Genomic DNA, 12,038 nt, shown 5'->3' with positions numbered 1-12,038 from the left:
TCAAGAAGTGATGTAAGAAGTTTAATGTGATTAATGTTAAGTGATATGTGATGCAAGAAGTTTAAAAACAGTTCTAATCCAGATCATTATACTAATAAAAAAATCGTGATACAAATTATTATGCTAATAAAAAATCATAATATGGATCACCATATGGATTATAAAATTATGATACAAATCACTACATAAATAAAGAAAATCATGGAGCAAATTATTATGCTTATAAAAAATCATTTTACAAAAATCATCAACTTATGCTAATCCATATGGTTTCTACAAGGATTAAGCTTTCAATAAATTAAGAATTATTTTTTATTATTTTCAAAGGCTTTTATTTATTACAAATTAATATTTATTAGATAGTTTTCAATCTTAAAAAATTATTATTTAATAAACACACTATTTAATGCTTCGTCTGAAGAAATACTAATTGCAATATATAACCATTTATATCCAGTTAAATAATATATTACTTTTAAAATATCAAATTAATGTTGTTAATTTATACAACAACTCTACAACTTAATAAAAATTCGAATTTCTAATTATTATTTTGGATAAATATTCCAGAAATATGTTGCCCACTAAATAACTAACAAATAATATATTACTTTTAAAATATCAAATTAATGTTGTTAATTTATACAACAACTCTACAACTTAATAAAAATTCGAATTTCTAATTATTATTTTGGATAAATATTCCAGAAATATGTTGCCCACTAAATAACTAACAAATAATATATTACTTTTAAAATATCAAATTAATGTTGTTAATTTATACAACAACTCTACAACTTAATAAAAATTCGAATTTCTAATTATTATTTTGGATAAATATTCCAGAAATATGTTGCCCACTAAATAACTAACAAATAATATATTACTTTTAAAATATCAAATTAATGTTGTTAATTTATACAAAAACTCTACAACTTAATAAAAATTCGAATTTCTAATTATTATTTTGGATAAATATTCCAGAAATATGTTGCCCACTAAATAACTAACAAATAATATATTACTTTTAAAATATCAAATTAATGTTGTTAATTTATACAAAAACTCTACCACTTAATTAACATTCGTATTTTTGATTATTATTTTCGATAAATATTCCTGGAAGATGCTGCATACTAAATAACTTTAAAATTATAAGAAATGACCTATCAAGTTCCTATAATAACTACGTTATTCAAGAGCCATTTATTTTCAGTGACATCATAATTTAAAGAAATGAATCGCAACTTTAAAACGGGTTATGTTAATTCTGAAACTAGCTCTCTCTTACTTATCAAAGAAATTATTCTTGTGGAAATACAGATATAAAAGGTAAAAGACATATTTATCTGAAACTGTCTTCTTAGACAGTCACTTATTTTAAATATTAATATGTCTGCTTGTGAATCATTGTCATAAAATCGGTACAATCATCACATTCAACCCATTGATATAACGCAGCTCAATATTGTCATATTTTCAGAAAATGTTAACATATTAAAATAACTATTTAATTCTAAAACCAGTGAATACAGATCATCTTACACAATCAATATTTAAATTAAGTATTTTGCCAATGTTGCATTATTATAATGACATCTGATGTTTATTGTATCTTTCTAAACAAAACATTAAACTCATTAGTATTATAAATAAATTTGCCCTTTTCCCTTAATTCGTGTATTTTATTCCAAAACATCTTAAACTAATACAACATCTTTTGCCAACGCATTAGATGATTGAGATTTTCAAACAATGCAAAGTTATTCAGTTGAGAGTTGGCAGCTTTCATTTCTGCAAACGATAAGTGGACGATAAATGTGTCATGGCGCGTTGTGGTCGTATAAATTTTTGCCGAAGATGAGAGAACTTTTAAGCGTTCCAAAGTGCTCTCGAACTATAATTAGAACCTCGTAAAAGAGTCGGATAATATAATGAGCGATTTTTGCGGATACCGTAATTTTCGCCCAAGAAGAAGAAGGAATCGACGAGATATTCCCTCTTTTTCTTTTTTTTGTCCCGTCTTTTGTGAGCAATTACTGATAACCTTATGATTATATCTGTTGCATTGTCTCTATTAGCTAATGTTTATTCTTAACGGGATGATTTTCCCCTTCTAAAATGAAACCATCGCTTTGAAATTTCATAAAAGGAAAAAGAAAAAAGAAGAATAAAAGTCGATGGGAAAAGAATTTTGAGAGAAGGAAAACTTTCCGGTACATTTTGGAAATGCAGGCAGTCACGACAGATCATTAGTGCGATTTGAAATTATAGTTCGGAATATGGGGACAGCATTATGTCTGCATGCTATAAGAAGGTGGTTGTTAGCCAATTGGAGCGTCCCCTACACCCCGGGAACGGTAACAAATAGCGGTTTTCTCTACCTTTTCCATCACGCAAGCCAATTGGTTGTTTCTTATACACTTATTCATAAAGTGAAGTTGTAATTCATGTGATTACAACTTCACGTTGCTGGTGAAACATTATGAAGTATCGATGTTAAAACTTTCTAAATAGCTTTTCTTATACTTTAAACGCACAAGTGTTTAAAAAAAAATGAATTAAACACAGAGTTTATTTTTAAGTTATATGTCTTGCATCAAAATGCTTTAAGGTGAAATTACAACATAAATATTATACTTAAATAAAAGTTTCTACAAATATCCATTTGTTGCTGCCGTGAACTAGAATTTTTCATTGTTTTATGTATTACTTTCATATAACTTTATATACATATAATATTGTCTTGTTCTAGAAAAATTACAGTTTTGTTCTATGACTAAACAATTGTTATTTATAGCTGTTTAAGACAGGAGGATTCATTTCCTAGCAATGAATAAGTATTAATCATCAATTGTGTGGCATGCGTGACAGGGAATGAGTATAAAATAACTTTATTTTTTATTTTATTTATCTTTTATAAACAGTAAGATATTCTCAGATAAATTTTCTTTTATAGTTTTAATATTTTTGACTTCTAATAAGATCTAAAATAACTGGAAAATTGTAATAAAAACAAACATTTATATTAAATCCTTCATCAGTAAAATATTTATCTTAACAATGTAAAACTTTAAACAAAAGAAAAAGCGATGGAGCTTTCAAATGATAATATTTTAAATGTTATGTTCTAATATTTTTGATTTCTAAATAAGATCTAAAATAACTGGAAACTTGTACTAAAAATAAACATTTGTATTAAATCCTTCATCAGGGAAATATTCATCTTTACAATGTAAAACATTCAACAAATAAAGATTCATCTTTCAAATGATAATATTTTAAATGTTATGTTCTGAGATGACTACATAGCTCTGTCAATACATAAATAATGGAGTTATACATCCGCTCATTACTGCGAATGTTTATATATCGTTACAGTAAAGATAAATAAAGTGGCATCGTTCTTGAAAAAAATAATAAGATTATCGATAAAAATTTCTATATTTCTCAACGTTAGAATCATTAAAATGCAATAAATCAAAGATAAACAACGATTTAAATTCTTTCAAAATGAGCATACTCTTTACTTATCTAAATCGATTTATCATTGAGCCACAAACCTCGATATATCGATGTCAGGAGTCGGAAACTTATTCCCTGTCATCCTTGCCATACAATTAATGATTAATGCATTATCTATAAGCGAAGATCCATTATCCGTTTTGGACCATTAATTAGGAAAAATTAAAATTTTTGGCAAAGTTGCAACGATAGCGAGTAATTACTTTGAGATGTTTATTAAACGATAATCGATATCATCGATTGGTAGCATTACGGCACATTCATCATAACACGCCTCGGATCAAAATCGATTACTCTCTGCACTGCCGTCAACGCAGAAATAATCAGATGAAAAATTCTTCCACTCTTCATATTATTCTAAACATACATAAATAAAAAAAATCCCAGAAAATGCATCTGAATGCATTATAATGTAGTATAAAAATTTTTATCAACAAATTATGTTAATATTTTTCTATATATTTTAAATGCCTGTAACAATATTATTAATTTTGTGAATTATAATAATATCATTAAACTAACTAGCATTACGGCACATTCATCATAACACGCCTCGGATCAAAATCGATTATTCTCTGCACTGCCGTCAACGCAGAAATAATCAGATGAAAAATTCTTCCACTCTTCATATTATTCTAAACATACATAAATAAAAAAAATCCCAGAAAATGCATCTGAATGCATTATAATGTAGTATAAAAATTTTTATCAACAAATTATGTTAATATTTTTCTATATATTTTAAATGCCTGTAACAATATTATTAATTTTGTGAATTATAATAATATCATTAAACTAACTTCAAACATTAAAAAAATTAAGAAATTAATCATATTAGATATTATTTTCCGAATACATATAAAAACAACTGACAAGTAAAAATTACACACCAAAAAAATTCATAAACAAATATATATATATATAAATAATCTACAAAATTATTACCAATACAAAAGTTGTTCATGGAAGTCAGGAATCAGATATTCTAACAATTCAATATTTTATATTTATCTATTTAGAATAAATTCCATTAACTTAGAGCATCTTAAAAGCACATATCAATGAAAAAAAAAAAAAAAGATTTAAACTCAATTTGGTTTAAACAATTTTTGTAATAAAAATTAATAGTTACTGCAGTTAAAAATAACCGTTAGTTATATCGATTATTTAGTATAAGAATTTGAGTAGATTAAAATTGAGATTAATCGATTAAGAAAGATATATGGAAACCAATTATTTAAATGGGGGCAATAAAATTTTCTCTCTCTTTGTTTATCACTTACAAAAAATACTTTCATGCAAATGTGCAGTATCAACTTCTTATAATTTGTCAACTGATTTTGAAATAATACATAATGTTCAAACAAATAATTAAAAAAAATACATTAGTAATAGTCATAACTATTATACACTTCTAAAAATTTTGAAGAAAGTATTGTTTTGCCTTGAAAAATGAGCAAATCGACAAACTCTCTGTAAAGTGGAAAATGATGTAATTAGTCTAGGTTTTTATACAATCACAACAACAATTTTCCTTTATTTGAACAATAAAGTTATAGAATTCAGCAATTTAATAAAATTCCATTTACAATTATTAGAACTTGAGGAGCGTGAGACTTGTGCAAAAAACAAAGCAAAATATATTTTATTTTTAAATTTTAAGTGGCAGAAAAGGAATTAATTAATACCATAAATAAATTATCATAAGCAACAAAAAAAAAAGAACTAATTATTAAAGGTACCATAAATTAATGATCATAGGCAAAGGATAGATACCTATTCAATTTATAAAAAAACTAATCTTTTAAACTAATTGCCACATACAACAAATATTGAAATCTCAACAAATAAATAAGAAATATTTTGAAAACATGGAAATAAAATTCGGTCCTCTCTGGAAATAACGATCCTTAATTTGGAGTCGGTCCCTTTAATAGCAGTGTGAATTGTATCGCCCATCTGAATCGGAATAAGGTGTAATTTTGTGAATATTAAGACATTAACGGAACGCACGCTCATCACAAGTTCTGCCTAAAGATAGGTTGAACGCTGCAATTGCAAGAAAACACGTTCATAATGATGCAAACAACAGCCATTCACTTTCATCGCTCATACCTGCTCGTCAATTAGCGAAGCTCCTACTTTTCTTTGTTTGCCTGCGAAATGACTCTATTATGACTCCTGTCAAAAATGGATAACTCCATTTGACAAACGTAATGGTCCGCACGCCGTGTAATTGTTTCGGTATTTTTGGAATTGAAATGTACATGTCCTTTCTATGGACAGACACGGGATTTCAGGATGAGAAATTTTCAAGGTAAAACTTGAGTTCATGGTCACAACATTTCCTCTTAATGATTACACAAAATGTTAATCTTCTGGAAGAAATGCTTTGCTGAAAAATCAATAATCCATTCGCCCAGAATATTTTTGCTCAGTTCTTAAACTCTAAATATAAGAATTGATGCCAATATTCAACAAAAATTTAGATGCCAATATTCAACAAAAATTTAGATGCCAATATTCAACAAAAATTTAGATGCCAATATTCAACAAAAATTTAGATGTCAATATACAAAAAAACTGTGATGCCAATATTCAACAAAAATTTAGATGCCAATATACAACAAAAATTTTGATGCCAATATTCAACAAAAATTTTGATGCCAATATACAACAAAAATTTTGATGCCAATATTCAACAAAAATCAAATTTGCATGAATGTTATAAAAGAAATTCTATTTATTTATTTATTCAAAAATTACAACTATCCACATTGAGTTTCATTGATGTTTTTATTAATTTTTTTAACCGTGGTTAATTTAACTTTGACTTAATTTACTCTAGAAATAATTTTATCAAAGCAATTTGTAAAATGTTATTTGTTTTCATTCAAATCGAAATTTAAACTATTTTAAATTATAAGCTCTGTTATATTAAGCTATTTTAAATTATTGGATTATAATATTTATAAGAATTTCGAAACTTATTCATTGTATCTCATATTTTGTACATTTTACATAATAATAAAAAATAAAAATATATTTATTTTGAGTTCCTTTTAAAGAAACAGTTCTTTCTTTATATCTTATAAATTATATTTACTCACTGAGTTGAGGATAACTTTTCTAGTTTAAAAAGGAATTCTTGTCAAAGGGAATATAATACCAAAAATAATTCTATACTATATACTTGATAGATTAAAATCTATCAAATCTTTTACAATATAAAAGACTTGATAGATTTTATGACAACATTTCAGTCTGTTGATATTCTATTTCAATCATTGCCGCTAACATATTTCATCTCTCACGGGTATGCAATAGAAGAAGTAATAAATTCGGATTGATAATCTTTTATAATGCACATCAAATATTTGTTAGAATTTTTTGAGATGACAGCAGAATACACATATAAATAAATATTACAATAAAAATTAAGTGCAAACGAATTAGACTGCCTTTTTCAGAATGAAATCGATTACTTATATTATCATTTTTAAAATTAATGAACTAAAAACGAATGCTCAATTGATAATTATTTGAGATTAATTTGAAAATATTTCTTTCTTTCGAAATAATCAGTAGTAATAATAAATCAGTAGATTAGAATTAAAATATTTTTATATGGTGTAAAAATGTTTTGACTACATTATTTGGGCAATAGAATGTTCTGACTTAGCATTTTAATCAGCCTAACGAACAGCATCTCGAAGGAAGAGAAAATATTTTTATTCCCTCCTTATAGTTCCCATCGCTTATGTATGGAAGATTGGCCAAGAATGTGTGATAGATTGAAACACTCCATGCTATAGCACGCCTGGCTGCGCTTATGCGGGGCTAGCAATTAAGCGATTACAATTGATAAGTCCCATCAGCACCTACTCATATGGAAGTTGAGGCGCGGCCTCACGCGTGGCTGGCGTGAAACAGAAGGTGCCTAACGCCTAATGCTGATTAATAACGCAGATTCAGCTGCGACAGGGTACGCCCCGGTGCCTTCCAATACCCCGGCAAGAAATGTCAAGGCTTAAACTGGATTTGGCAACCACTGAATGGAGAAGCCCCAAGAATAGATAACCACTATACTGGAAGGTCTTAGATGGAGCTCGACGCTTCAAAATCCATTTTCAATTAATGTGTTGGCGACGATTTATAAAACCACTTTCTGGACACACTCACTAGCCGAGTTAATGAATGGTGGGCTGAAGGGTATCTTTCACAAAAGCCACTTCTCGCGAGGCTGGTAAACGTCGCTTAATTTTGTGCCCAAAGGCATGCTTTGTCGAAGACGGTGGCAGAAATCTGTTGGATTATAATACTTGATTGAATTATTAAGTTTAAATCAAAGTAAGTCGAACTAACTTAAGTCAAACGAGAGGAAGAAATTGCAATAATCATTCTTAATCTTCTATGTAATCTAGGATTTCTTAAACTGTAGATCATGACTTCGTGTGGAATCATTATTAATAATTTTTGTGCGAGATAAATTTAATTAAAATTATTTTTGACTAATAGAATCTGATTAGAATCCTTAGAACAATTTTAAACTTGATTTTCCTTGAAGTTACCAGTTATGACAGACTTTCTCATCTATTTAGTACTAAAGTGAGAAAAGTTCAAAAACCTTTGATGACACTGAATTCTAAAATATCTTGTCATGCAATGGATAAGTGATATACAAAATGCAATGGATATACAAAGGATAAGTGATGGGGACTTAGTAGCTTTTCCTGCTATAAAGAAAAATTGCTTCTGCATTTAAAAACAGGCATAATTTTTTAAAAATCAAAAAAAAAAAAATTGTAAAGGAAACGCACAATTATCTTTTAAGTTAGTTGTAATATTAAAAAAAGTATGAAACTTAATGGGACAAAAATAATAATATAAACAAATACATTTATTTCTTCATGTGCGCATACTACTCTAAGAAATATATCATGAATTGCAAGTTAATTTGACGATAAAAATAAGTTATTTTTTACAGATAAGTAAGTGAATTATTACTAGCAAATATTACTTTAGCAGTCCTATAATTAATTTTTTTCTACCTTTTCATCATCGAAAAATTAGTCAACAAATACGATAATATCACCAAATACATGAAATGAATTTAATATTAGATGTTATTAGATAGAAACTGTTATCATATAACACAATACACGAAACCAAATTATTATTAATTAGTTAGAAACTACGATAATATTACCAAATATATGAAACCAAATTATTATTATATGTAATTAGATAGCAATTACGCTACTATCATCAAATACATGAAACCAAATTATTGCCAAATGTTGTTAATGAGTCTTTCTTGTTTCAAAATAGATGATTTATGCTTTTTTTCATCAATAAATGTAAGTAAACAAAGAATTTCAACCAGAAGATGATAATTCCTTTTTGAAATCATTGCATGGATAACTAACTACCAATAAAATGTCCCACACATTTCTTCTTTTTTTTAAAAAAAAAAAAAAGATGTCCTCCTTTAGACCAGCACTAGAATGACAAGACATCAAAATGTTCGGAACACACTTATCGAATACATTACAAAAGCGACCCCAAAAAAAGTGAGGGCAGTTAAATAATCATAAACAACCTGTTAACCTTCCCTCTTCCAAAACAGTGGAGTTTGACTCCTTTCTGGAGCAGAGTTTATGAGACATGGGGAGAATGGAGCAAGTAAGTGGGAGCCATAAAATTTGGGAGAGTGTGTGCTTAAGTGTCCCATGAAACGCACATAAACCTGTCGACGCCGTTATGCTCCCACAGCCAATTGGGGTTAGCCGACGCTCGTTCCGCGCCCACAGCCGTCCACCGAGGATCGAGACGATCGCTATGCGGAAGGATGCGGCCACAAGCAGAAGCGACGATCGGCGCCGAGAAAGGCTTAGCAACTAACTCTCATTTATGTATTGTAGAGCATAAAAACAGCCGAATTTTTACAGTTTTCATAATCTATTTTGCTGTTTTTGAAAATTTATCAAATTTTCCTGCCCATTTTTAAGTACTGTCAACATACAGATATTTATTTCAATATAATGGTTTAAATATTACAAATATATATTAGAATAGTAGAAATTTATTTCAATAATCTTTAAGATAAGATTTTAGGTCTAATTATTATAATAATTTGTCAATATAATAATAAATAATTTTAAATTCAACAATACCATAGTATTTCTATGAACCATTGAATTTTTGCTGGCTATATAAAAAGACTAAATTTTCATCAGTTTAATTACGAATTCTTAAATTAATATCATCAACTTTTTGATTTTACAAAGAAATTATCATTATAAAATAGATTATTGACATTACAGTTGCTTTAATGGCGAATAAACTACAGAATCATCTTTGAAATCCTATGCTAATATTTGTATAACCGTTTCAAAGCCACTCTATAATGAAACAAATTTCCAGACATAGTAAATATGTAAGTTGATGTAAATCATTTGTTTCCATGACAGATTGCACTACAGCTCAGGAAAGCATCGTTGGATCATTTATTACATTAAATAGGAATAATATCACCAACTGGTATCTTAAATTTAAGGTTAATTTTAAGAAAAAATTTAACGAAAATTTTAAGCGTACTTTCCTTATTAAAATTGATTTTTCTAATCCTTAATTTTATATTTTGGCTTACTCAAAAAATATATATTTTAAAACCCAAAACATTTAAAAATAGTTTTTAATTTATTAAATTTTTTAAATGAAATAGAAATCATTTTTATGAAAAACAAATATTGTAATACCCAGTAAATATGTAATATCATATAATTTTTCATTCATCATGTAGCTTGTAGAAAAAAATTTGAGAGATGACTACGAGATCGTTAAGCGGATGGTTAGTTTGAATAATTATTATACTTTCACTGTTCATACAGTTTAATAAAAAATTAAATGTATTAACTATTTCTAGAATAACCAGTTGTAGTTGTAAGAAAAATTAAGTAAAATAGTCAGTCATAAAGTAAGGAGGGGAGAAAAATCAATTTATCTGAAAATACTCATTGCTTTAAAAATTAATGGAATTTGAACTTGATTTATTGAAATAAATATTACAATGTTGCAAATTAATGATGATATTTTATGGAGAGTTTGTAAAACCGTATTTCTTCGAAATTTTATAACGAATAGTTTTAGAACAATGTGCTGCAATTTCATTGGGCCAGTGCTTAACTCATGTATTTGTACAAAAAAGTAACATTTCGTTATTTATACGAAGGCATCAAGGCTTAACATATCACTCACCAATGAATATGTACAAATATAAGCCCAAAGATTCCATCATACATGTAGCTCAAGAACATAAAATAGTACACAAAAAGTACAAAACTGAAAGTAGATATTACATAATTCTAAGCACCTGTTTTTGTAACTAAATTAATGAAGCCTTGGTTATGCATTAAAAACAAAGGTGTTAAATCACTAAAATAAAGTCACAGTCACTAAAATAATTTTTTTATAAGAATGAAGGAGATGAAAAAAAAAATCTAATTAAATTCATTTTATGAAGTATTTGCCGTAAAGTTAAAACAAATGAAAAAACTGAAATCTTTAAGAAAATTTGAAAGAAAAATCTGAAACAGAGAAAAAAATCATTTGATAAATTTTAAAGAATATTCATATAAGTGCAGAGATGGAAACTGAAATACTTAAAAGATATTACTTAATCCTTGCTATAATTATTTCTATTTAGTTCTATTCATTTCTTTATGCCTTATAGATCGTGTTCTACTAATAATTGGAAACTAATGCATTTCTTTTGAATAATAAGAAAAAACATAAAGAATGAAAATAAAGAGTTTGTAATAATGCGTAAAATTTTTCATTATCTCTGTAAGATCCCACCTATTTACTCCTTGCCTTTATTTTTCTCAAATTAGTCTTTAAAACCACACATAGGCCGATTTCAAATTCAGGAGAATAGACAAAAAAAAAACCATTACTTTTATAAAAATCACATTTTTTTTTTTTTTTACGCTTGAAATTTTATTGGTTTTATACATTTACAATTTAAATTATGTATTTGAGGATAACAATTGGCTAATTCTTCACTGAAGTCTTAAAAAGTGAAAGAGCACATTATATATATGTAAGTTCATAATATTCTTACATACCGATTTAATTTTTTCATAAGTTTTTAATTATCGAATTGTGCGAATTTACCCCCATTTTCTAATTATTTCATTTCCCATTTCGATAAGTTTATAAAATGAACAATTTAAGTGTAACATTTTATGATAACTTTTTTATTCCTTCCCAACTGTAAAGGATAATTAGTAAAAAAAAAAATTTCAACTGATTAACTAAAAATATTACTTTGATGTTGTACAGATTGATCACCAGATAGCTTCTCGAGAGTACAAAAATTTGAATAGCAGTATGTAAATTTTAATTTCTTACGAATATTCTCACCTAAAATAAAAAAAAATAAAAAAAGAGGAGCAGCCCATTAAAAAGTAAAAGTAACAAAAAAAAGCTGCCCAACGTCTTGGCCATCT

The 12,038-nt window shown here is 27.2% G+C and overlaps 1 protein-coding gene across 4 annotated transcripts in view; it reads right to left on the bottom strand.

Moving 5' to 3' along the window:
• Positions 1-12,038, bottom strand: part of LOC129980850 (homeotic protein antennapedia-like) — a 788,317-nt gene that overhangs the window by 489,907 nt on the left and 286,372 nt on the right. The window lies entirely within an intron of this gene.

The sequence above is a fragment of the Argiope bruennichi genome, chromosome 8 (genome assembly GCF_947563725.1).
Source record: "Argiope bruennichi chromosome 8, qqArgBrue1.1, whole genome shotgun sequence".
In the NCBI taxonomy this organism is placed as follows: domain Eukaryota; kingdom Metazoa; phylum Arthropoda; class Arachnida; order Araneae; family Araneidae; genus Argiope; species Argiope bruennichi.
The sequence above is the reverse complement of the archived record's forward strand: the minus strand, read 5'-3'. Positions and strand labels throughout refer to the sequence as shown.